This window comes from Neolamprologus multifasciatus, chromosome 4, assembly GCF_963576455.1.
Source record: "Neolamprologus multifasciatus chromosome 4, fNeoMul1.2, whole genome shotgun sequence".
NCBI lineage: Eukaryota > Metazoa > Chordata > Actinopteri > Cichliformes > Cichlidae > Neolamprologus > Neolamprologus multifasciatus.
In genome coordinates, this window is record NC_140442.1 from 20754699 (window position 1) to 20776865 (window position 22167).

The window sequence follows — 22167 nt, forward strand, 5'->3', positions numbered from 1 at the left end:
AATTAGACATTTGCATTAACGAGCAGCTGAACAGGTATACTTAACAAAGTGGTGAGTGTGAAGCGGTAATCAGGCATCTAAGTGGTCCATCATTGTACAGGTATGATGAACTACAGCTGTGAACTACATGAGATTATAATAGAGTAAGATGTAAGGTGGCACAGGTGTCTGCTGCTGTGGCACCGCCCTATTTCTTCTCTCTTTACAGTTTGGGATTGTTTGGTTTACAGTGCTAAAGTAACACTCCCACTCATCCTGAAAAGAGAGTTGACTTCACCTCTGCCTTGCATCATAAGGTCAGGTACAATGGAGCAGCCTGCAGGTGGTGGAAATTCACAGCGGGACACTTCAGCAGGACAGATGCTAGACTTTCCACACAAACATACACTTACCAGCATGCGGTCTGAATTTTTCCTGGACAATAATAAGATGATGCATACATTATGGATGGAATGATTCTGTGCATGTGTGTGTGTATTTGCGAGTGTGTTTACACATGCATGTATACACATCAGTGTGCACATTTTCGCTGAAAGCAAAACAGTGAATGGTGAAAGTATGCTTTGTATGGAAGGATACAGCTGTGATAACCCATCACATTAAACTTTAAAAGTACTATTTTGGTTATAAGAAAGTTATTATAGATACAGGTGTACAATAATGGGTGTAGTCACCCCTTTTGACCACTAGAGGCTCCCTATTACTCACATATAAACCACTGTTGGGGCCATTTCACTCTGGCTTGTGTTGCACACTGCTGAAGAGTAACGCAGTATAGGAAGCTCTTCTGAGCTTCTCAATGTTTAGCTTCACATTGACTCACGATGCAGAAGTTCAGCTGAACTGTACACAAATTTACTTTATAACTGGATATAAAAGGTGTGCAGACATATGATGAGGTAGGAGATGAAAAAAACACTGATCTTTTCATCCATCTTTAAGAAAAAACTTCACAAGTAATCTTTTTTTTTCAGAGATTAAAACAGTTTTTCCAATATAATTCCTCACACCTCATACATATATGCTTTTTAAATATATTTTCTATAGATTACTGTGGCACGAGATTTTGTTGAAACATAAAATCCAACATTAGGAGTAGGAGTAAAAGTAAAAGTAAAAGTCCTAACTTCACTGTGGTTTCGACCTTATTGTGAGTTTTTCTGTGTTGCAAGGCCAGAAAGAAGTCACGTTGAGTTAAATCAGACTCCGATAGAAATCAATGGCATTCATTCACTAATGATTGAAGTTCCCAATTATTGTAATGGCTATATAGAAAAAAAGCCTCTCTCCTGCAAAAAGTTCACATTTGAGGTTTATATTACCTCCCTTAAGAGACTGAAATGGAATTAAAGGAAGGCTCTGTTGTCTGCCAAACTTTTTCCCTAAGTACTCGAATGCAGCACGCACAGTAGCTCTCAGTGATCCTTCAGTCTTTGGAGTCAAATCATACGCAGCCCCTCTTTGATTCCTCGGGTTTAACTTAATCCATGTCTTTGAAACTTGGCTCTTTCATAGCGCATTTGAAATTTTGTCAGTGAACAGAGATCTCAAGTGAATGTGGGGCGACCTTTTCCCCACCTGTCTTGCTCTCAAGATGTGAATACTACCAGCGCTGACCTGAATCCACTCACCTGAATTACAAGTGTCATTTTTCCCTTGCAGAACCATTAAACCCCCGGGTCACGGATGTTGTCACATTTTCCGTACACAAGCTCAGATGTGAAAGCCTCTTTTTAAAAAATGTTTTCTTTTTTTAAGGTGTAGATATTTTCTGCGGTGAAGAAGAATGGACTTGTAGAATTGTGTGACCTTCCAGTCTCGTCTGTTGCTTTTGCCATGTTTATCTCTGTGCCTCTGGGTTAGATCTAGGCGAGGAGAGGGGTGTGCTGTCATACATTTCTGTGCCCATAATGTGCATCCATTCTTACCTCTTCTAATTGTCTGTGCTTTTTAAACCTTTATTTATTTATTTATTTTAATTTCATATACTTTACCAGACAGAAGTTATCTCCACCAGTTTCAATCAGGACCTACTTATACTTTAAAAAAATGAAAGAAAAACACTCTTTACAATTTGTTTTCAATCAATCAGGCAAACTTCAGTCAGTCCTGCAATCAATATTAATCAAGCATCCACTTAATGAATCCCAAACAGCTCGTTTTGTAGAGTGGAGTGAGTGGATTCAACACGGAGCATGCTTTAGTCACAGCATCATCCTCTCGGTGTAGTCTGCCACTTCAGGGAACACCCAGGATCTGTAGCTCTGCAGTGGCTAAGGCAGTCTCAAATCAGCTGTCATCTGTTGTAGCGCGCATGTTTATAGTTGCGTTCGACTTACTGTATGCGTTTTAAGAGGAAATTATGTGACCTGGCAGTTTGCGCTTTTATCGGAGCATTCAGAAGCTTGTTTCAGTGCACGTCTTTGCGTGTGTTTGATGCACGCTCTGCCTTTCAGTGCTGTACATGTTTGATGCTTGTGCGGGTGTGTTTTATATATGTCTGCAGTGTGTGTGTGTGTGTGTGTGTGTGTGTGAGAGAGAGAAGGACTGGGTGCGACTGCGTTTGTTGCGCTGCTCTCTGCCGCTGTGCTCAGAATGCTGATGTGTCACGCTGCAGCACTGCCCCACTTATCCAGCTAACCTCTCTTCCCTCCCTCCCTCTTTCCCTTCCTTCTTCTTCTTCCTCTTCTTCTTCTCATGCCTCCTTTCCTGGGTTCCTTTCTTGTTTGCCCCGTTATCCCACAGCTTTTTTTTTTCTTTTAAGTCTTTTCATCTCTTCTTAAATTTTTCCTTCACACCTCTCTTTTGCCTTTATTCTGCTGTCCATTCTCTGTGGCCGTGTGATGAAATCACCTTTTTTTCGCCTGTCGTCTGCCTTGTCACTGTTTTTGAAAGCTTTTTCACAGTCTGTGCTGCCAGTGACTGCATGAGTTGAGAGTTCACCTCAAATATATTGGTTTCCACTGTCTGTTTACAGATGTTTATAATTCAGCAATAAAAGCACGCCGGCCTGCGACCAGCCACCCAACCCATCATCTCTCTCTGTCTGTCTCACACACACACACACACACACACACACACACACACACACACACACACACACACACACACACATACAAAATCGCTCTGTTCTTATCAGCCAATCACATCGACCCCATCCACTTGCATCAGCTAGCTCGGAGAAGAGCTACAGCCTGTGACAGCCGCAGCCCCCGGCAACCCACATATGTCCATGCCAGAAAGCGAAGGCTAGCGCTGCAAAGCTGTCTCTGTGTTGGCAGCATCTGTCCCTCTGCTGAGCAGAGCCGGTTCCCTGATAATGAAATCTGACCACATTATTTGGTGATGTAAACACCGAAAATAACGCACTAATGAAGATTTTTGCCCTATGATAGCTGTGCTGAAGTATTGTCAGTGAACATCTGGCTGTGGTCACACGGAGCCATGGGTATGTGGTGATGATTTTATTAGATGGGATAATGAGTCCTGATTAAACAGAAGATAAGGTGTTCTGGGCAGAATCGTCAGGAATATGACATTTTGACTGGTGAGGGTATAAAAGGATCAGAGATGAATAAGACTGTAACATGGAGAACCATGCATAACATGCACGCACCGAAGATCAAGATCAGAGACTACTTTAGTAGGTATTTCACACAAGGTTGCTAGAACTCAGTTTTTCAAGAGGATTTCCATAGATCAGCACAATCCTGAACCAAAGAGAGTTCCATTTGATCTATTTTTCTTTTTTTTTGTCAAACAGGTGGATGAACTAAAATTTGTGGAATCTGTGTGGAAAACCAAAACCCAAAGTACTGATTCTAATACTACTTATTTCACTGCTCAGTGAATTTGATTAAATAAGAACTTCTTTAAGACACACTCCAATGCATTTCCATTTCATAATAAGTATACTGGGCTGGAGCCGTGCAACACTTGGGATTCACTGTGTTCAGGACTGCTCAGATGGCAGAGACAGCACCGGGAGCTCTTCAGTATTCAGCATATACCTGGTAAAGTGATAGATGGGTCGGGTTAGCAGCCTTCTACGGACTCCCCAGGAAGATAAGATCAATGACCCTCTATCAAGCCTCTGCCTGCTTGTTTTCTTACTTTAAGGACAAACACATCTAGAATGTGTAGCAGACAAATTATAAAGAATAACAAGTAACGATGCGCTCATTTATTAATTTGTTTTCTAGTAAATACTCAGGGCTGGTAGCCTCAGCACCCTTCTCCTATCCCCTAAACCCTGTTTTCCAGCTCCTCTTAGCTCACCTGAAGGTGCTTCCAGATTACAAGGGACACGTAATCCCCTCAGTGAATTCCGGGTCTGCCCCGGGGTCTCCTTCCAGTTGTATGCGCCTGTAATACCTTCACAGGGAAGTGTCTCAATCAGATTCTGCCCCTACTCTATTTCATGGTGCTCACACAGAGATTCACCACCTTCGCCGCAGTAGAATTACCTTTTTTTCAAATCACCTCGTATCCACCTGAGGGACCTCGGCGGGGAAGGCGGCATGCGATCCAGACAATAATTTTCCTAACCGTTCCTTTTAGTTGTTCATATGTGTCGGATGGGCTTCTGTGCGTGTGGGATGCATCAACTGTGTCACTTGCGGGAAAAAAGAAGGAGCCCTCTGAGTCTTTATTGGATTATTAATTCAATCAGTTTACACCTATGGGACTTACTCAAGCAGGCTTTTTTTTCTCTTTTGCATATTAAGCAGTGTATGTGTGTGTGTTTCTGCATTTGTGTACACGAGATGCTTATCACAGAACAAAAGGAAATTGTCCAGCAGTTGAGACAGCGTCATAGCAACACACCGCCAACAGTGACAGTCGCCTGCATCCCGCAAGGCAGCATTACTGAGGATCACTGTCTGTGTGTTAGAGCCGCCTGCGAGCGTACATGTGCTGCATGTGTGTCAAAGTCGTACTTGAACATGGGGTGAATGGAGGAACACCTCAGTTGAAGCCGTAAAAAGAAAAGAACCTTTGCACACGCACACACAGAGGCAGGTTTTCATCCTGGTGGCAAAAGCAGCATGACGGTGTTCGGTATCGACCAGAGAAGGATGTGTAATCCACTCTACGGGTGTTTGTTTAGACGGTTCCAGAGTGTGTTGTATTTTGCTGTGTGTCTTGTGGTTACTTTCAGAGTGAGCGTGGCGTGTAAAGTAATTATTCAGACAATAAAGCCTGCCTCTTTTGTTTCTCACACAGAGCAGTGGCTATGTGTGTGTGTGTGTGCTTGTGTTTACGTGTGTTGTTTGGCAGCGCACTTTTCACTCTGACTAATATCCGCGCGCTAATGATGGGTGCGCGCTAATGTAAATATTGATATTACAATACCTGCATCTTTTTGTGAACTATTGATTTTGAGGAGTGAGAAAAAAATCAACACTAAATATACACACTGATATCTCTCTCACCTCTCGTTCCTTTTTTTCTCTCAAATCTTTGCATTTTCATGTCAAGCGTAAGCTTAGCTGCTTTACATGCCCGCCGTATCCCACCTAACATACCTAACAATGACGCACTATCTTCTGGGAAAATGGAGACCTTTGGGGTAAAAGTAATGGGCTGATGTGAAAGTTCTGCACCTATTAAGGTGTCAAAATGAGACATGATTTAATTAAATTTTCCCGTGAGGACAGTTTTACTCATAGTTTTACAGCCTGTTGACTTTTTTTTATGGGGATATTTTAATGCAGTCTTTCTCAAAAAATTACAAAATGAATTAGTAAATTTGATTGAACAAAGTCCTCGTTAATGTCATTAATAAAACATTTAGATTCTCTGGAGTTAACACAACAGTTTTTTTTGTTTTGTAGTATCGCTGTTTGGATCACTTGGGATAAAAACACTATACCTATATACCTATTTCCAGCTCCATATTTTAGTTCTTCTACTAAAGTAAATGTATGTGTTTTGCAATTCAGACTTGTCATTTTTCATCTTACACTGAGTGTAGCCTTTCAATTTATTCACTGACTGAACCAAGCAATTTTAGCCCCTTTGCAAACTGAAGGGTTGAAGAACAGGACAAAAAATTCAAAATACTGCTCTCATGTGCACACATATTTTATTTCATTTGAAAAAGATGTTTAATCGAATCATGCTTACATCGCCTTCAGAAAGGTATTTTTTAGGAAACATTTCTCAGAGATCTGACATCAAATTCTGACCCAATATCACCACAGAAATTGGCATTCTTCTATATTTTTTGGTGAGCCGGTGTGAATTGTAACCTCCATGTATATATGTTTGCTTAAACATGAAAGCACGAGGAAATTATGGGCATCTCTTTGGCTTGGCTGCGGATGCACTTGAGAGATAGATGACTGAGGCTGATAGAGAAGCAGGTGGAGACAGAATAAGAAACCTTAAGTACAAAAGTGCTTGGCGAGATCGGAAAGAAAGGAATGAATCAAAGCAGATTGTTGGTATTGGGAGATTGCTGTCTTCATAGAGCCCCCTTTGAGTGCCTGCAGTGAGAAAAAGAAAAGAAAGTGTGATGGGACAAAGAGAAGGGAAGGGACTCTAACAACGGAAAATTAGATTGAAATCTGTAAAGGGAGAAAAGGGGAATGAAACAAAGGGAGAAAAAGAACATTAGGAGAAGCAAAGAAAAAAGGCAATAGGGGAGTGCGGCATGATAGCAAAGCAGAGAAAAAGGAGGATTTTTCTGCAGCTGTGTTCAGCAGTGCCAACTAGAATGAACTGCCTACGGGCACCCTGACCTCGGTGATGAGGCACACACAAAGATTTAACCTATGGCACACACATATGCACAAATTTCACACACATACAGAAATCTGCAGTATCACATCTCTCCCTCTCTGTTAAGTGGTTTCTGGGTCTGACGCTCATCTTTGTTTCCCCCTTTTTCTCCCACGCCTCATTCTTTCCCTCCATATACCATCTTCATCTTTTACATCACTCAGGGAGGGACGAAGCGGGGCATCAAGATTCGGTAACACTAACCTTTACGTCCGCCATGTGCATATTGATGGCCTCCTCTTCCTCCTCGCATCCTTACTCTCTCCCTATTCTCGTCCTCCTGCTCCAGGCTCCCCGAGCCCAATTAGCCTGTTGCAGCTAATGAACGGATGATAGTGTTTGTGTGTGTGTATGTGTATATGTGTGTAACAAGCATGAAATAAGATTTGGCCATCCATCCGATCAGTCCCAGTTGTGCCTTTGCCTCAAAAAACAGGGGATATAGATACACAAAGCTTAAACACTGAGGAAGAGATGGATAGACAGGCTGCTGAATGGATTCAGCGGACTGCTGTGACAAGTATGGAGAGCACTTCATATGAATATTAAAAGTAAAAAGTAAGCATTGCATTTAGCCACAGTTGATGTAAATTTAAAAAACACAACTTTTAATTCTTACAACTTTAAATCTAATTTAAGATACTAACCTGAAATTAATGTACTACTCCTCTTTTAAATGTGAAGGTGAGATAAGTTGGTGATTTGGCTTTAATTAGTTGTGTTGTTGTGCAAGTCATTTCTTATTGCAAGTGATGTCTTGAGGCTTCTTTGTAGGATTGTTGTTATTCAGACATGGTGGAGGGTATTTGAGCATGAACAACCTGTTTAAGGTTATTCCAAAGCATCTCAATCTGATTTAATTTCATACTTTGATAAGACCATAATAACTTTTGGAGTTGTTTTTGCAAAGCCTTTGAAATTACAGGAAGTTGTACATGAATAAAATGAAATGCTGTCTTAGTTTTATGCCAGATGTAACTGGACTCATAGCTTCCAAAAAGTTCAGCTTTTGTCTTGTCAGTCCAAAGAATATTTTCCCAGAATCCTTGGGGATCATCTGGATGTTTTGTAGCGGTTGTGAGATGACCCTTTGGGTTTTTTTTGGTCAACGGTGGCTTCCTCCTTGAAGCTCTTCCACGGATGCCATTTTTGCCCAGTCTCGTTTTATTGAATCATAAAAAGCTGAGACAATTGAGACCTGCAGTTCTTTAAATGCTGTTCTGGGTTCTTTTGTGACTTCCTGGATGAGTTGTTGATGTGCTCTTAGAGGAATTTTGGTAGGCCGGCCACTCCTGGGAAAGTTCACACCTGTTTTCTCCATTTGTGGATAATGGCTCTTATCATGGTGCATTGGATTCTCAAAGCATTAAAATGGCTTTGTAAGCCTTTTCAGACTGATAATCAGTTTTTTCTCAGCTATTACTTTAGATTGTATCATAATGTGTTGCATTTTGATGTCTTTAAGCCTACTTCACTTAGTCAGACGTTTCTATTTAAGTGATTTCTTGATCCAACAGTTCTGGCAGTAATCAAGCCTGAGTGCACGAGATGAAATTGCACTCAGATTTCCAAAAAATGTGGTTAATCACAGTTAATTCATGTTAGTGGAATTTTTTTCGCCTTAATAAAAGAAGTCATCACTTCACAAAAGCATATTGTATGGTTTTCCAGCATAACCTGTTTGACTATTCCAAAGATTCAAGTATGACAAAAATGCAAAAAACTTGGAAATCGGGAAGGGAGCAAATACTATTTCACAGAAATGTAATTTTAATGAAAGTATAAATATAAAATATACCAAGACTTCTATAAGAAGATGTATAAAACATGGTACTGCTCTGTACTTCTTGTAGTTGCACGGAAGTGTTATTGGTGTCAGAAAGGAAGGTTGTTGTGCAACTATTACCCTTAACATAGAGACACACACATGGAGGGACTGCAGGGTCATTGGCCTTCTCTTGGCTGGAATGGCAAAGCGATGAGATGGGAACTAGAGATAAGGATGCAGAAAAGGCGAGTGAAGAAGGAATGGAAGGACAGGATGTGCTCCACTGCATTCAATATGACTCAAACATGAATCTGGTCCTTTCTGGCTCAGCTCCGTGCGAGTGGATGTGAAACTCGTCTCCCCTGATGATTTTATCGCACAGCAACTGAAGTTCAGCATAACAAATTCTTCTTTTGCTAAGTCACTGCAAATTTTCCTTTGAATTTCTAAAACCATTTAAAGGCATCTGTAACTTGATTTTGCGAAAAAAGAAAAATGTAGCCAGAGGATCAAATATACAAGACACCAAAAAGTGACATGACCATATAAAGATATTGGATTTCAAAATTGCATTCAGGTTGTGGTGAATTTTGAAAAGAAAGTGGCTCTCTCTTCTTGAGGCCACTATAACTCTGTCATCATACATCAGGGCAGACAGCATTTCTGCAGTTTCCTCTTCAGTTCAGGAAAAGTAGGTAAGTGAGTAAAGTTTATTTATATAGACAAGGAACAGTCACCAAAGGTTTTGAAGAATGAGCACACCTGAAACAAGCTAAACAACACAAACACGTCTGAATAAGAGTCAAGTGTGAGAAGAAAGAAACAGTACAGCGGTCTACAAATTTTGAGGGGGTATAAAAAATTACTTTTATTTTCATTGTATGGAAAGTCAAGAGCATGAAGGTGCAAACAGCGTGCAAACTGCATCAAGGAATCAAAAACGGCATTGTACTGCTAACATGACATCACCTCTTTGAAAGCATCTGCACATACAGCATGCTAACACAAAGCTAGCCAAGATCCCAGAGTGATGATGCAGCTCAGTGTGCAACCCAATCTCAAGACAAAGCGTGTAATAGACATGCCGGTCCACTGTGTCCATTTCACACTTTGGAGAGGCAAAGCGTAAAATGGATACACATGCAGAAGTTGCAGTACCAGCAGGGTGAGATCACATATTTAAAGCCAAGAAGTCACTAGTGAGCAAGGAAGGTATGAAGTACATTCGAAGGTCTTTCGATGCCAAAAACGATTAAGCTAGGTGGCTAATATGTATTTAATGTGAACGTCTGTTCAACAGCTTTCCTATGATTATTTTCATGGCTTCAAATAAAATATCTCCCTCTGTTGGTACCGCAGCTTATGCATGTGTGTCCATTTCACGCTTTAGCTCTCCAAACCTTGAAATGGACACAGTGGACCGGTGGTCTGTTATACGCTTTGCTCTAATACAGATTTGGAGTGTATGCTGACCCAAGCTTAGCAGCCAGAGCCTGATCTGCAGCAGCTGTTTAGGCAATGATGAGCATTCAGGCTTGTAACAGTGTAGCTTTAGTTTCTACTTGCACCTCTTAAAAACAGTAGAATTGCAATGGAGATCGCCTTGAAGACCCTTTGGGTTCAAACTTAAACCCTAACAGAAAGACCTTGTGTGTGTCCTCATTAGGATAGGCATTTGTGTGCAGCCTGCAACTTATGTTTTACTATTGGTAGTTTTGTGACATAGACACAAACAATGGATTTAAGCCTATGTTACACATTATTGCAAAAGTAGTAGTGTAAATTTCTCCATAGAGTTTAAAACTAGCGTACTGTATCATTCAAAAAATAGTAATATGTGCAACATATTTTTATTTTATTTTGAATAACGAGTGTGTTTGACATCATCTCGTGCACACAGGCATTAGACTTGTTCTTATTTGGTGTTTGTGTTCTTATATATGTTTTTTTTTTTCTGGGAAAGACACATTTCATTTTTAGATGCTGACCATGATGTCCCCCTTTGAAAGAACTCACCTCATTAGTGATTATTCAGTTCAGCCCTTCTGCTCACCTCCCACCAAAAGTCAAACATTTAGTCATGAGCAGGAAATAATTGTCCACGACACAGATAGAATTAGTAACATACATATCTGCTGCAGTCTGTGTCTGTGACTTTTTTTTCCCCTAGAAGAATATAATACTGAAACAAAAGGCGAAGGAAGTGGGTGCCGGGAAGGGAGGGGTGAAGACGGTGAGGAGGAAGAGGAGGAACTCATTAGTGAAAGAGTTTAAGTGGAATGATGAGAAGAAGCTGGAGGGAAGGACAGGATGAGATAAGAAAGGATTTAAAGTGGGAGAGAGAGCAAAAGAAAGAGAGCAAAAGGAGGGGAGAGGGGGAAGGATTTGGGAGGGAAGTGTCACTTTTAACATTCTTCACAGGGAGGGTTGGGGGTATCATCCAAGCCTTAATCCCGGTTTATATTTAGAATCTAAGATATACAAAGATGACAATTCTGCTCAGTGCAGGTTTAAAATAATGTACTCTTAATCACTATATGGTGCTTAACTTCTAGAGTTAATGGATATCCAGAGTTTGACTTTAGAGGCATCCCTTTTATGAGTAGGAATTGTAACACTGGGCAGAAGTCACTTTGAAGTCTGGAGCCACCAATAAAATATTAATCAATAAGGCTGCTACTTACACAATTTAACAGTTGCCTGCACACACAACACTGGTCATCCCTTGACTTTTGTACATTTTTATGGGATATGATTCATAAGTCAGTAAGCAAACAAAAGGTATTCCTCTGAAAATGTTCAGGTTCAAGGACTGGACTGACAAAAATGAGTGAAAAAGCAACCAATGAACAAAGAAACACTCTGAAAGAGAACTATTGCTCAAGATCAATAGTGAAAAGAATTACAGGAAAGTCTGGCTCCCTGGAAACAACATAAAAGACATGACTGTTGGCTCAAGAGTTTTGCACGCTGCTGCATCATGGGACACATGCCACTTGATGTATGCTCTTTGTGTTCTCTTGTCATTACTGTAGACATAAGCTCTTCTCCCTGTTTCTACAGCTGTTAAATTGTGACTTTTATTACTTGGGGCTGTTATATCGTCTTTGAAGCAAAGCCTTAGTTGCCAACCAAACAACACTAAATGTTTTATTAAGCTACAAAAGCTGCTTTATATTGGTAGAAGGACTCTTAGTTATCAGTGAATAGTTGGCCATTTTCTTATCTTCCCGGCCTCTTGACTTTCTAGTAAAGTTTTGAATGTCATACTCTGGGTGCAAATAAAACTGGGAATGTGTTGGAGTTCAAAGATTTCCTGAGCCTGCACATGTTTTTGTTCTTTTTCCATCTCTCTGTCATACACATGCATATCAACACACACACACACCTGGGTCCCCGGTGAGTACGCTTGTAAAAGACTTCCTGAAATACCCTGTGATTGTTATCCCATGGGACTGCAGCAGAATGATCTGATTTTCTCAGCTTCCCTTTTTTTTGTCTCTTTAACACATGCACATAGATTCTCACCTACACAAGCAAATACAAGGATGGACAATCAGGATGGAAGCAGCTTCAGAATGTCTCTTGCAGTTGAACAAGTGTGTGCGTCTGTCTGTGAGCGTGCATGTGCGTTCTGTGCATCGAGACTCAGATCTGCAGGCCTTCCCTGTACTATGGGAATCAGTCAGTAGTCTTTCAATGTAAGTACGTCACAGGGCAGTTTGACTGTGTGAATGTGCATGTCCGGTTGTGTTTGTGTGCGTTTAGATTGGCCACATTCTACATATGAGTGTATTTGTCCCTCTCACTTATCTCACTAGTCACCTAATGCGAATTCACAGAGAGCGCACGCTACCAGTTTTCTTTCATAAAACCCCCTTCTTACGCATCTGCCTTAAGCCAGCTGCTTGACTTTAATGCTCCATCTAAAACACTCCTACGTCCTCAGAAAACATCATCATGCCTGAGATGTACTGCAGTCATATCACTGCTACTCTGTGCCTGAGGGCCTTGTCAAACACAGTTGTAACTGTCATCAAAATCCCACTTCCTAACATGCGTGCCACATGCTGCTGCTGTGTTTGTTGCATTTATGCGGGGCTTTAATGCAGTAATTACTCCTCTACACATATTCCTTTTTATTGTGTGATAGGCTACACATTACCATAATTTTGACACCCAAAATTGATATTCATCATAGCAGTGAAAGGGCAGGTTAGTAATAATAAGAATGATTATCACTTATACTGTTTATAGATATTTCATTACCTGTAAGCTTTATCAGTAGCCCAATAACCCACTTCAGCTTACTTGGCCTGTAATTCTTAATGTCTTTGACTTTTTTCTATTTTTATTTCATTCCTCAGCTTTTTTCCAATCATTCCTTAGTCCTACATGAACTGCTAGGCCATAGTAACTCGTGCCACGATGCTGTTTTATGCTTTTGTTAATGCCAGAGGAGGTTTTGAACTCTGCAGTTATTGAGTCAGCAGAGGGTTGGTGATTTTTACGCACTGTGCGCCTCGGCTCTCGACTCGGCTTTGTAATATTACGTGGTCTGAAACTTACCGGCTGAGTTGCTGTGGCTCCTAAACATTTCCAGTTTGTAATGACACCACATACAGTGGGATATCTAGGAGGGAAGAAATGTATTGACTAACTGAAGATAGTGGCATCCTGGATTTTATCACCTGTGATTGAATGTGGCTGAAACGATCTGAATTCAGAGATATAGCCCAAGTATAACCCAATATTGTTGTGTATATAGTGTATTCTGAATGACCTTTGACAGAAAAGCTTGGAAAATAGGTTTACATTTGGTCAAAATTGCTTCTATGTCTTAGCATTGTGGAAATACAAGTATACTACTGAGAAGTGAGAGGTGGCTGTATCTTTGTTGAAGCCAGCTACTGGCAGACTGGTGGTGGGAAATGAGGAGACAGCTGGATTGAGGTAGGTGGACGTTAGCATGTCGAAGCTAGTGATTTGTATGAATAAGCTAGCAACTTGGCTCCACACTGTGTAAAATATAGAGGTAGTTTCCCAGCAGAAAAAAAATCATACGTCGTTAGCCATTGACTTTGTGGTTTCACAATCAGAGCCTCTTCTCCTCTGCAAATCTGTTTTGTTTTGTTTTTTTGCAACCGAGATGGTGAAATGCTCAACGTGAGACTTTAAAACAACCCAATAGCGGACGTCATGGTAGCTGTGTCCATCTTTATACTGTTTACAGAGCTGGCTATTCTTGGCTTGTCAATAGCATGAAAAGGCTAATTACACTACCTAAAAAAGGTCAATTCAGTTCACAACATCCCAACAACAGACACCTCAAGGTGCTTTATATTGTAATGTAAGGACCCCATAACAGAGAGTTTAACTTAAAAACATAATTCTTCTGTTTTTCTCTTTCTTCTCTGTTTCAGCTAGCATAATTTCTTTCCTTCCCTGACTCTTTGGCTTATCTGCTAAGATTGTGAGGGTACAATTAAAAATTCAGAGATATTTATTTGTTCTGGAAACACAAGTGATAGCTGCTGGCAGTAATATGCTGTCTTTGGCTTTAATGTGCCAGTGGAATGCAAACAAAGAACAGAAACAGTCACTTTTTAGCTAATTCAATTTAGCCTCTTCATGCTAATGATGAGTGAAGTCAATAGTTTGTCAGCTCCGGCTTCCTAGCCCATCAGTTACCAGTGCTTCTCATTGGTCAAAGTCTCCTCAGACTTCTCAATAGTATCGTTTTTTGTCCATAATGCTGCACTGTACCTTTGTTAAGTTAATACAGCAGGTATTTGAAGGTGTTATCATTTTTAGCATCTTATATCTGTTAAGCACGAGTAGCTGAAAAAATACTCCTACAACCGTTATTCTCTAAAAATACATTTACATTGGAAACAAAACACTCACAGTGTCTTAAAGACAGTGCACCAGTTAAATAAAATCACACTAAAACAATCAGGTGAATAAGGAGGAAAGTGTGTTTGCAAGTTGTGTAACAAATTGTGTCAGAATAGTTTAAGTTGCAGACTAAACTTGCCACAAGCAGGACAAGTTATACATAAGGAGAAAAGTTTTGTGTTCTAGTTACTACAGACTGGCTATTTTCAGGTAGCTGTTATCCACACACACTCACACATTGTCCACCCAGGGTGATTCTCAGTATCCCTCTATAATGATGTTGAGCTGTTGCCCAAATACTTATTGATTGCCACTGAGCATCTAGTGAACCTGACAGCCCATGCACACACACACAAAATGCACACACACACACAGTCCTGTGTGCAGACATCACTGCAGTGGGTGGGAAGGACTGTGGAATGGATATAACGAAGGGGGCAAGAAAATAAAAAAGAAAGGAGGACAATGTAGAAATTAGTAAAGGAGGTTTATAATAATGATCAATGAGAGGTTTATTAAAAACTTTGATGCAAAGAAGACAGTAATTATTTCTCATCAATTTAATGTATTTCGAATTACAGGAAAAAACTTGTAACAACTGTTCTCATGGCTATCTTGTACTGAAAAGAATCAGCTAAGAGAGAAGCAACACTATAACTGTATTGTAATTGGAATAATTGGAATATCAACCCTACCGCCCCATTTAGAAATTCATTTAAAGTACAAAAAAAAAACCATTATTGAACAATTGTCTAGAATGGGATTCACACTTATGTTGCTTTACTTTATTGTTTTAACATTATTAAAAGTTCAAGGCTGGGTCGCCTGAACAGATTACTGTGACAAAAGCAGAGGGAGTGTGTGAGGAAGTGCAATAGGGTGAAACAAGGGTAATGTACTGGAGATATTGGAGAGAGGAGAGGACACGTTTGGTGGCGAAGCACTCTTTGGGGGTTATTCTGCAGTCATCCCGCTGTCTTTTCTACATACGAATGCACACACAAAACCATCGGAACACATATTCCCACAGTTACAGCCGTAGCTGTAGCCGTACTCCTGCAAAGCTGCTTAATAGCATAGTGACGAGGGCGAATTGGCTTATAGAGTGGCGGGAGGGAGAAAAGACATAATGGTGTCAATCTGGCTACTGCACACGCACATATAAAGGAACACTGATAGATATGCCGTTTAACTTGGTGTTATACATAAATAGTTTGAACCAAAGAACAATTTGGCAACAAAATGTGTCTTATGATTGCTTATCAGTTGGGGTGGGGAGACTATAGCATAGCACACGTCAAAGAAATTTATGTTTTTACTATATATATAACAGATAAACAAAAATCTATTGCTTTTTCTTTAGCAAGTCAGGACTGTCTCTGGGGTGGCTCATGTTGTGTGTATGCGGTTTGCAATTGGTTGTACCAGCGGGGTTGTTCAACAGTCATCGGTCTATCCCTCATCGATTCTTGGCAGGCAGTCCCGGGCAACAGCAACTGCCCTCGCCCCCACCCGCCTCGTTTCTCTCTCTCTGCCTCGCTCGCTTGCTCGCTCTGCTCGCTCTGCTGCCACTGTGTTTTGGGTATCGCTTGTTTGATGGGGTCTGTGTGGTGCTTCAGAAATTGAACCCGGTGCTGCCTCAGCAGTTCTCTGGCCAGCAGTTGGTGCTTTGAAAACAAGTGGACAAAAAAAGAGAAAAGAAAGACAGAAAAAAAGGGATTAAAGAGAAATGACAGAAGAATAGAGCTGAGAGAGAAAGCAAAAACAAAACTGCACTTTCTGGCAAAATTACAGTATCAGATATCTTAAATGAAATACAATTTGTTTCCTTGTACCAGAGAAATTGTTTTTTTGTGACCTTCTGAATTATAACAGTTGTCTTCCAGAAGCAAAAGTGGGAAAGTGCTGCTGCCAAAGCACTGCAAAAGTTTCTGTTAGAGGAGGCAATAGGCGCCAGTTTGATGTACAAAGGGTGCAAGTCGGCGCTGGCATCTTTTAGTCATGTAAGCAACAATTACGCAATCTTAACCAAGTAGCTTGGCATCAGTTGTGTAAAACCTATTTTAACAGTCATACGTGACCATGCTACAAAATTGTCACATGAGTCATTTTGGGAAAAAAAATCACCCACGCCTCATTTTGTTGTTCACATAAGGAAAATCAGTTGTGTGTGAGAGACACTGACAAGCGGACATGGTGAGTGAAAATGTGTGGCAATGTGGGGAGGGGGGCAGCAACGCGGGGTGAAGAGGGGACAGAGACAGTTAGTAAGGTAAAGAGAGGGCTAGACGGAGTGTGCAGCTTAGTAAAAGCTGTTCTCATCCTTTGAATAGAGGGTGTGATGGGAGGTGATACTCTAATAGGATACAGGACGGACAGATAAAGAGATCAGCTCCGTCTCCCTGGGAGCATTCCAGTCGGCCATCAGGTCTCCATGCAGGGCTTGTCAAATAAAACCGCTGCTTCATTCAAAGCCCTTCCCATCAGCAGGGATCCCATCCTGCCAAGCTAGCGGGATGGAATGCATTGATGGTATAAATGTAGAAGGAGTATACATCTATCAGCTCCATTTTAGTTTATCGTCTGAAGCATAAAATAAGGTGTGATCAGTAAAAAAAGACATCAAATATTTGTTATATAAGTCTGGAAATTCTAATTGCCAAAAACAATGTTAGTTTATTTGAAAGAAACTGATATGTTTTGCTGACAGTCAGGAAACTTTTGTTTGTTTCACTGGAAAAAGTAAAAAACCATACAGTTGAACATGATGTGATATAAATTGTTGTCTGTAAATGATGAAATTTTTAAAAAAGAAACATGCTTTTTGCAGACTTATAAATGTATATATAATACATAAAGGTTCAAGTGTATAATGATCAGGCTGCCAGTTACATCAACACACAGAGTTAGCCTACAAAATGAGTGGTCTGCTGATTTATATGACTACAGCGGCCTGGGGTGACATCAGACTGGATGAATTATTGTTTCAGGCCGCCCATGAGCATACCTACCTGCTATTAGAGCAACTTCAATACTCAGCTTTTGCAGTTGCTGACTATAAGCTTATATTACTGTAAGCACAGCGCATCCACCTGTGACCCTTTCATCTCTCTCAGATGTTAAGAGAGGCTAAAGAGCCACTTTTACTCATTCAGATGGAGTTTTGCTGTGCTTGAAAATCTTATCTCCAGCAATTCCACCTTTACAGCGCCTCTTCTTTGTTTCCATTTTTCTTAACTTGAGCTCATCAGTCACAATCCGACTGTGTTTTCATCTGCAAAAGCATTTTTCTACGTGTCGAAGACAGAATAATGTCAAAAATGGTTTGTAATCTTCGGTTTTGGTAGTGAGAGAAAAGCATGACAGCAACAGCTCATTCATTAGCAGGGAGGTGCACTCTGTACGAAAAGGAAGTGAAGCTGCACACAGAAAACTAAACAAATTGGAGCAAGATAAAATGAGAGAAATCCAAAGGAGGGGGGAAAAATAACAGCATGATGAAAAAATGTATTCATTGTTGAAAGCTAGAGTGATGAAAAGGAGGTGAGGGGTGCTGGGGGTGGTGGTGATGGGTAGGAAGAGAGAACCACAAAGGGTGGGAGGAGTATGGTGCTAAGTAATGTATCCTGCCAGTTTTCATTGTGTCTACAAGTGAAACTGCTACACAGAAGCAGAAGGCTGTAATAGGATAAAGACTGTACTGCAGAGGGAGGACGAGAGGAGGGGCCACTGTAGGAACACCGAAGGGGAGGGAGAAAGAGAAATTAAAAAAAAGAGGAAAAGGGAGAATGAGACAGTATAAACAAAATCAGTCAAGATTCAATTATTGGTTGTGTAACCAGATTTTAACACTTCGCTGATCAGTGAATTTGCCACCTCCGTAGTTTGTAACTTGAGGATGCTCTGAGTTTTCCCTGCAGAGAAGATGCTATAAGATTTCACTGGATTGTCAAGGTAGAGAGTCAGTGTGTGCAGTGGAGAGTGCAGTATTTTTTTTTTAAATGGAGAAAAATGATGCACTGCTCGGTGAGTGTGTAACACTATGTCCCCAAATATTTGTGGCGGGATGTTGAGTGACACTTTTGTTCGATGTGCTGGATTCCACAGCACAACACGCTGTACACAAACCTCAGTTTCGGCACACATCTGAATTTTCTCGCTGCAGATTGGACAGTTTCTCTGTGTTACCTGCCAATCCTTTTAGCAATTCAGCGCAAGCTCCACCAGATTAGGTTTTCGACTTCCAGTGCTCGTCCATCTGAGCAGCTAGATATTGTGTACGCCGAGGTTAACCGCTCTTCCTCTGGGGCACTTTAGAAGTTCCTGCAACTGTCAGTCACTTGCAGGGTTCTGAAATATCAGCCTCTCAAGAGCTCAAATGTCCCTTCCAAGCGTCGATTTTTCAGAATTACTGGCTGACTCTAGGACGCCATTATAGTCTGAACTCTCCACAGTAGATAGTGTGGATAGAGCTGAAACAGCACGCTTTTTCTTTGGCTCCGTTTGCCCAAACATGATAACTCACTGTGCGCAAAAAGTACTTCCTTTCTTTGCAAAGCTTCAACACTTCCACATTTGAATTGGAAGATTTTACAAAACAAGAAATACACTATTGTTTGCACAGTGTCATTTATCCTGTAAATAGTCTTTCTCTAGCATGTGAGCCTCATTCCTCATTACGATTGCATGCGCAGCCTCCAGACAAGAGGCTGAGCGGATGCTGTGCATGCATCCATACAAACAGAGATCTGGATGCAGTAATGCTAAAATTGAAGCCTTGTGTAATTGGCTAGAATAGGCACAATGGGATGAATGTACTGTATGTGTATCTGGGTGATGGCCTTAGGGAGGATGCAAAGGGTCTGTTGTTTCCATTTCACCTGTCTTTTACCTCTGCCTTTTTTTCTTTTTCTTACATGTCACACGCACCCACATGCAAACACCTCAGATGGCCTAACATTAACATACAAGCATTTATACACTGAACATAACTAATACTGCACGATTATATATGTTTTTCCTAACAAATGTATGATTTACCTAATGGAGACTTGATTTTTGCCTCCGAAATAAAGGAAAATCCTTGGTGATGCATGCGTGTGAACACACACACACACACACACACATACACACACACACTTTTTGGCTTTTAATAGTACAGGTCAGAGATATATTGTTGGGGACAATATTAGCTAAAATTAGGCAAACCATTCTTAGCTGTTTGATAACAGTCAATAAGTGAACATTTTAAAACTAAAGAAGAGGCAGGAAAAACATCTGTCAACCATGTTATGAGTGTTGGCACTCTGCAACTTCCCTATTAGTTGTTGTGCTTGTGGTGTGTTTGGACAACCAGCTGATCCGAGAAGAGTCTGGCAGAGCGCAAAGAGTAATCTGTGACTTTGACATTAAATCAATACAGTTTTTTAGCTCGACTTAGTAAGCAATCATAAATAAATAGACGTACCGATATCAGTCTTCAAAACTGGTCGGGTTCCAGATCATGCTGGTCTTCTTTGAAATTAATATGGCAATCAGAAGAAAGGAAACCTGATATGTCAGAAGTTAAGGTTTAAATTTGCTTTCCTTTTACTGATTTCAAATTTTCCAAACCTTTGAAGTTTCTTTTGTTTCTTTTCTCAATTCCTCTCCAAATTTGAAATAGATGGACGCTCAGAATAAAGACGGAGTTTTTTGTTTATTTTTTGAATAAAAACTGCTATAGTAGATGCATCAGTGAGCATTGAAAGATGGGATGAAAATGATTGGTGAGCTTAGCAAGAGATAACACTTCTTCATCTTTAGAAGAATCTTTTACAAACAAGCAAGTCAGGCGTGAAAAGGGGGAAATGAAAGTGAAGCAAAAAAAAGGAGGAGGAAGAGGAGAGAAATATTTTCCCCTTTGGCTGATTTGGCTATAAATATGTGACTCATAATGATTTGCAAATTAGGGCAACTGTTTTTCCCCCCTACCACTGTACCCCATCTATCTCCCTCTTTTTTTTAGCTTTCTGTTTCTTTCTCTGATCTCTCTTACTCTAGATCTCTATTCCTCAATCTCTCCCACTGTATTCCCACATGTAAAATGTGCGCCTGTGTGCATGTAGATGTGCAAATGTTCATTAATTTGACTGCAGTCGGCAGGGGTGTGATGGGAAGAGAAAAAGCTCCCTAAACAAATCACACTCTTATCTGTTATCTGGCCCAGCCAATCACATGCAGATCTTATCAGTGACATCAACAAAATGCTCTGAGAGAGAGAGAGAGAGAGAGAGAGAGAGGTGAACGGAGGAGATGTACCAACAGAGGCGTGGGGAGAGGGAGAGGAGGGACACGAAAAAGCACCGAAGAAGAAGAAAAAGCAAAGCGAAGATAAAAGAGAGAGACAATGGAAGGAGGATCAGAGAGAGGAGGAACGAGAAAGAGGGTTTTGCAAGACTAAAATAGACCAAGTCAAATGAGAAAACTAACAAACCGTATCGAGCACTACCAGAACTGTGTGCAAGTGTGTGTTAGTGTGGTTCAGTGCTGCCATTATTAGGTGATGTAAAGAGCTAATGCGCTGTCAAATAAAAGCAGCACTTCCTTCATTATTCATGGTGTCTAAGGTCAAGGGCCTGACAATTATGTTTGTGTCTTTTCACATTTGTGTGTGTGTGAATGAATGCATGATGTATGATGCGTGCATGTGTGTGTGTGTCTTGCCAAATTCTTGGCCACAACTCAGTCTCTCTTTAAAGAGGATTTGAAACTTTGAGAGCTACAAAGTGGGTCAGCAACTTTGTCTCCTCTCCTCTCCTCTCATCTAATCTCCTCCCCCTCTCCTCTCCTCTCTTCTCCTCCCCTCCTCCCTCGTCTCCTCTACCTTCCACTCTTCTCTCCCACTGCAACTTCACATAAAACGAACATGACTTTCAGGGGTAAATTCAGGAGCATCTGCGTCGGTCAGAGTCCTGTTTGAAACGCCGCACCAACCAGAAGAACAGAAAAATCGAGAGAAATACCGAGTCTTTGTTTTTTTTGGTGTGTGTGTGTGTGTTTGGGGAGTGGTTACGGGAAGAGTTCGATGTCTGCTGCCTTTGAAAACGCGTGTTGCTCAAACCTTGCTGTACAAACGTGTTTGTGACCCAGTTGAGTCTCTCCCCCTCTGTTGTGCGAGCACTGATCCACAGATGCTCCCCTCCACTCACGACTCGAGTCGGATAGCATTACTGTCCTCAGTCCTCATACGAGAGATCACAGCGAGGCCGCGTGAGGACGACCCTGATGTTCTTCAAGATGTTCAGCCCCTAACCAGCATCACAAATGACTCATTTTTGTTTTCTATCACGCGCGGGTTTTAACTAGCGCACACGGTCTTTGGCACTTCCTGTATTTTCTCTACAAATAAGTGAATGCTTCATATGTTTTAGTTTCATTATTTCTTGATCTGGAGAAAAATATGTGGAAACAGATCTATAATATTTGCACTCTATAATTGTTAGTTTGATATCACATCAATGTGTCAATCAGTGTGGTTTAAATTGCTCACACGAATTTTGCAACATCTTTTGCAACAGCTATATGTACTGAAAGTATGTAAAGTTAGAGGTATGAAGCCGTATGCACAAACTGAAACCTAACAAAAGCCTCTGAAAGATGAGACCAGAGATGTCAAATTAATTTTACATATAGAGCCACATGCAGCCCACTTTGATTTTAAATGGGCCTTAAGA

At 40.8% G+C, this 22167-nt stretch overlaps 1 protein-coding gene across 3 annotated transcripts in view; it reads left to right on the forward strand.

Annotated features, from left to right (window-relative positions):
- Positions 1 to 22167, forward strand: part of grin2aa (glutamate receptor, ionotropic, N-methyl D-aspartate 2A, a) — a 171521-nt gene that overhangs the window by 72969 nt on the left and 76385 nt on the right. The gene's annotated exons all lie outside the window — the stretch shown is intronic.